Source organism: Carlito syrichta, unplaced genomic scaffold (genome assembly GCF_000164805.1).
Source record: "Carlito syrichta isolate Samal-C Ts95f unplaced genomic scaffold, Tarsius_syrichta-2.0.1 Scaffold306734, whole genome shotgun sequence".
NCBI classification, from domain to species: Eukaryota; Metazoa; Chordata; class Mammalia; order Primates; family Tarsiidae; genus Carlito; species Carlito syrichta.
Genome location: NW_007250830.1, coordinates 1,156 through 6,587, shown reverse-complemented (window position 1 = coordinate 6,587; position 5,432 = coordinate 1,156). Strand labels below are relative to the sequence as shown.

The 5,432-nt window shown below is 48.5% G+C and overlaps 1 pseudogene; it reads right to left on the bottom strand.

Annotated features, from left to right (window-relative positions):
* Positions 1-1,652: 1,652 nt before the first annotated feature.
* Positions 1,653-2,093, bottom strand: LOC110596092 (annotated as a pseudogene).
* Between the last annotated feature and the right edge of the window lie 3,339 nt (positions 2,094-5,432).

Here is a 5,432-nt window from a genome sequence, read left to right as displayed (position 1 = left end):
TTGCATCTCCCTGATGATTAGTGAGGTTGAGCATTTCTTCATGTGTTTGTTGGCTTCTTAAACTTACTTTTTAAGGCAGGCAGAAGCCAGTGCACAAGTCTGGAGCTTGACCTTGAGTGGCATAGTGCATTGCCACGAGCCCTCATGCACTCTTGGCAGTCCTCGCAAGTCTTGCCAAGTAGCCGCTGCATCACGTGAAACACACCTGAACTCAGCCTGAAGCCAAGTCTGCTGACCCACAGCCTGAAGCAGAGGTGTCCAGCCAAACCACAGTCACCTGCAGTCCCATAGCATGGCACTTAATGTTTGCTGCAAGGCACTGGGTTTTGGGCTGGTTTGTTAGGCAGCCTTTTTTGCAGCTTAAATAAAGGGTCTCTGATAGGGTAGTTATAGAGAAATGTTGGGATCAGGGCCTACACCGTCCCAAGGAAGTCTCCACACCCAGCTAATTTTTTTATTTTATTGTAGAGACGAGGTCTTCCCAGGTGGCCCAGGCTGGTCTCAAACTCCTGGGCTCAAGCAGTCCTCTGGCCTCCACCTACCAGTGCTGGAATTATAGGTGTGAGCCACTGCGTCTGGCTTACATTTTCTTTATCCAATCCACTTTCAATGGGCATCTAGGTTGGTTTCATGCTTTTGCTCTTGTGAATAGTACTACAATAAATGTGTGTGCAGGCATCCTTTTGGTAGAGCAATTTATATTCTTCTGGGTATATTTCTTTATTTTTTTTTTATTTATTTTTTTTTTTGAGTTGGAGTCTCACTCTCTTGCCCAGACTGGAGTGCAGTGGCCGCTCCCGGCCATCACAGCCTCGACCTGCTGGGCTACGGCGATCCTTCTGCCTCAGCCTTCCGAGTAGCTAGAACTACAGGCGTGCACTACCATGCCCGGCTAATTTTTTGATTTATTGTAGAGATGAGGTCTCGCCAAGTTGCCCAGGCGGGTCTCGAACCCATGGGTTCAGGCAATCCACTCACCTCGGCCTCCCAAAGTGCTGGGATTACAGGCTGAGCCACCGAGCCTGGCCTATATTTCAACAAGAGGGATTGCTGGATCGTATGGAAGCTCAGTTTGTAGTTCTTGGGGAAATTGTCACACTGCTTTCCACAGAGGTTGAACTTAGCTTACATTCCCACCAACAGTATAGAAGCTTCTTGTTTTCTCTGCAGCTGTGTCAGCACTTGTTTTTTGACTTACTGGAGTTAGGTGGTGTCTCCTAGTTTTAATTTGCATTTCTCTGATGAGCATTTTTCACTGACTGTTAGTTGCTTGTATGCCATCCTTTGAGAAGTGTCTGTTCATGTCCTTTGCCCACTTTTTTATTTTGTTTTGTTTTGAGTTGGAGTCTCACTCTGTTGCCCAGACTAGAGTGCAGTGGCTGCTCCCAGCCACCGCAGCCTCGACCTGCCGGACTCCGGCGATCCTTCCACCTCAGCCTTCCAAGTAGCCGGAACTACAGGCGTGCGCTACCACACCCAGCTGATTTTTTGATTTATTGTAGAGATGAGGGCTCGCCAAGTTGCCCAGGCGGGTCTTGAACCCACGGGCTCAGGCAATCCACTCACCTCAGCCTCCCAAAGGCACAGGATTACAGGCTGAGCCACTGAGCCCGGTTTGCCCACTTTTTAATAGGGTTGTTCTTTTCTTTTTCTTTTGCAGTTTTATAACTTTATTTGATGTACTTGATGATTAGCAATTAGTTCTCATCCACATCAACTGTCTGTAGATTTTGGAAAGTGGTAACAGGTACGCAGGTAACCAAAGTATAAAGCTTGTTTGGTGAGTTTTCACCCTCATTGCATTTTCTGGACAACCACACATGGATACAGTATAGAACATTCTTTATTCCTTTGGCTCAGACAGCTTTGTTGAGCCTGGTATCAAAGTGTACATTTGGAGTCCCCATTTCCTTCATGGCAAATTTTCGGATCTCTTTGAGTACTCGAGGGGCACACTTCTTGAAGCCCACTCCATGGATGCACTTGTGAATGTTGATGGTAGATTCTCGCGTCGCCACCTTGTTGATGGCAGAACGGTCTTTCTTCTCACCACCCTTCTTTGCTGGTGCCATTCTGCCGGGCCCAAGTTGGAAAGGAAGGGTGTGAGGGAGTGTGCTGTTTTTTTCCTTTCAACTTGTTTGAGTTCCTTGTAGATCCTGGACGTCAGGCCTTGGTCAGATGCATAGCTTGCCAACTTTAAAATAGGGATAAAAGCCGGGCTCGGTGGCTCAGCCTGTAATCCCGTGCCTTTGGGAGGCTGAGGTGAATGGATTGCCTGAGCCCGCGGGTTCGAGACTCGCCTGGGCAACTTGGCAAGACCTCATCTCTACAATAAATCAAAAAATCAGCCGGGTGTGGTAGCGCATGCCTGTAATTCCGGCTACTCGGAAGGCTGAGGCTGAAGGATCGCTGGAGCCCAGCAGGCAAGGCTGCGGTGGCTGGGAGCGGCCACTGCACTCCAGTCTGGGCGACCAAGTGAGACTCCAACTCAAAAAAAAAAATAAAATAAAATAAAATAGGAATAAAGCTGGAGTTGCTTTGGAGATCAGGTGTTTACTGCCTTGTCCATATAAGTAGGCCTGTAGAGGGCGCTGTGACACATGAGTTGATGTTTTCAGAATTCACACACAACCCCACATACTGAGTGGACTATGTCAGGATCAACTAGAAACCGAAGTCGGCTACTCAAATCTCCCTTCGAAGGTTGATAACCCAGTGTGGCCTCTGCGGCACAGGAGGACTGAGATGAGGCTCCTTTGGTGCAGCCTCGAAAAGAGGGATGTGCCCTTTTCCTCCAGCTGCTTGTTCACATGAAAGGCTCCATGGAGTTAGGGACCCTCAGACAATGAGGTCAGGAGCATCATCTGACTTAAGCTCCTCAGACTCTAAGACTGTCGTGGTGGGTTAAGAGCATGACTCTGGGCTTGACCTGGCTTGGGCCTGAATGAGAGTGCTACCTCTTCTTGATTTATGACCTTGGGAGGTGACTTTTCCTAGGCCTCTGTATTAGTCAGGGTTCTCCTGAGAAACAGAATAAGAAGAGTTGAAGCCGGGCTCAATGGTTTAGCCTGTAATCTCGTGCTTTGGGAGGCTGAGGTGAGGGGATTGCCAGAGCCCGCGGGTTCGAGACCCACTGGGCAATCTTGGCAAGACCTCATGTCTACAATAAATCAAAAATTAGTCGGGCGTGGTAGCACGCGCCTGTAGTTCCAGCTACTTGGAAAGCTGAGGCAGAAGGATCGCCGTAGCCCAGCAGGTCGAGGCTGTGGTGGCCGGGAGCAGCCACTGCACTCCAGTCTGGGTGACAGAGTGAGACTCCAACTCAAAAAAAAAAAAAAAAAAAGAAGAGTTGATATTGTGGTTTCAGTTTCAAGGTGAAGGCAGTCTGGAGGCAGAGGAAATTCCTTCCTTCTTTGGGGAACCTTAGTCTTTTCTGTTGAGACCTTCAACTGACTAGATGAGGCCTACCCATATTATGGAACATAGTCTGCTTTGATCAAAATCTACTGACTTAAATGTTCATCACATCCCAAAGATACCATCACAAAAATATCTGGTCTGATGTTTGACCACACATCTCGGCCCCATAGCTGAGTGAAGTTGACACATAAAATTAGCCAGCACAGCATTCATTTACGTGCTTGATAAAATGGGCAGCGACACATTTTTGGGGAAGAGGTGAGGCTCAAATAATGCACATAAAATACTTGGTCCCTTGCACAATTCTTTCCATGCATGATGGCTGCTTTTTTTTATTACTCTTACAAGATGAACTGCAGGGCCTGGCCCATTGGGTTTCCAGATTATGGGAGGTGGTGGGAGATGAGCAAAACAGAATGACACAAGGAGGCCAAGAGACTTGGGCCTGGACCTGTTAGCCAGATGCTTGTGATGGGAGCAAGGTGGGAGTCCCCAAGTGCAACTGGTGCTGATGTCTTGTGAGCTCAGTGTGACCTGTTTACTAATTACGTGGGCTCAGTTCAGACTTCCTCCAAGATGCAGCCTGGGATTTTGCTGCCACTGTCCGAGCCCAGGGAGCTGTCTTTCCATGACCAAAATGTGTACCCGTGCGCAACATAAATGAACAGCTCTACCTCAGGCCCCTGGTGAGCAAGGCTGACTTGTCCTTGGTACTTTCTAGTTTCTTTTGGGGCCTGCATGTAGCTGGATGTTTACACTTTATTCCCTCCTCAGGCCAGCTGGTCCCACTCTGCTGTTGAGCTCTAGGACTTCTCCATTGGATGACCAGTTTTTTTTTTTCCACTTTTGTTTATTTTTTGTAGTCGAGGTCTCGCTCTGTTGCCCAGGCTGGAGTGCAATGGCATGATCATAGTTCACTGCAGCCTCCTGCCTCAGCCTCCACAAATGTTGGGATTATAGGCGTCAGCCACCATGCCTGGTCCCTGTTTCTTAATTTGCGGTTGTACTGTTATTAGTTTTCTTTTTTCTTTTTTTTGAGTTGGAGTCTCACTCTGTCGCCCAGACTGGAGTGCAGTGGCCGCTCTCGGTCACTGCAGCCTCGACCTGCTGGGCTCCGGCGATCCTTCCGCCTCAGCCTTCCAAGTAGTCGGAATCACAGGCATGCGCTACCACGCCCAGCTGATTTTTTGATTTATTGTAGAGATGAGGTCTCGCTGCCCAGGCGGGTCTCGAACCCGTGGGCTTAGGCAATCCCCTCACCTCAGCCTCCCAAAGGCACGGAACTACAGGCTGAGCCACTGAGCCCGGCTGGTTTTCAGGTTTCATATATTGTCTACTGACTTGGAAAATGATTTAGCTCTCAGACCACACAAATACTCACTGCTCCTCTTGTAACCCACCCTTTAAATGTGATTTTATTTCCCTTTTGAGGTTAAATCAATATTGTTTACATTTTTGTGTGTGTCTTTTTTTTTTTTTAATTAAAAGATCCTTTGCTGGTCCTGTTTCCATGAGTGTCCATGACCAAGGGAAAAGGGAGATAAACCAGCCAGCAAGGGGAGGGGTCATCTCTACAACGTTTCATTTGTACACTTAACTAAACAGATAAGCACAGAGTCACTAAGTGGTTAGAAGTTGGCAACATGACCCGGCATGGTGGCTCAAGCCTGTAATCCCAGCACTTTGGGAGGCCAAGATCAGAGGATTGCCTGAGCCCACAGGTTCGAGACCAGTCTGAGAAACATGGTGAGCCCTCATCTCTACAATAAATCAAAACAATTAGGCGGACTTGGTGGCTCAAGGCTGTAATCCCAAGCACTTTGGGAGGCTAAGGCAAGAGGATTGCCAGAGCCCAGGGGTTGGAGACCAGCCTGGGCAACTTAGCGAGACCTCATTTCTACAATATATCAAATTAGCTGGGCATGGTAGCACACACCTGTAGTTCCAGCTAATTGTAAGGCTGAGGCGGAAGGATCGCCCGAGCCCAGCAGGTCGAGGCTGCAGTGGCTGCG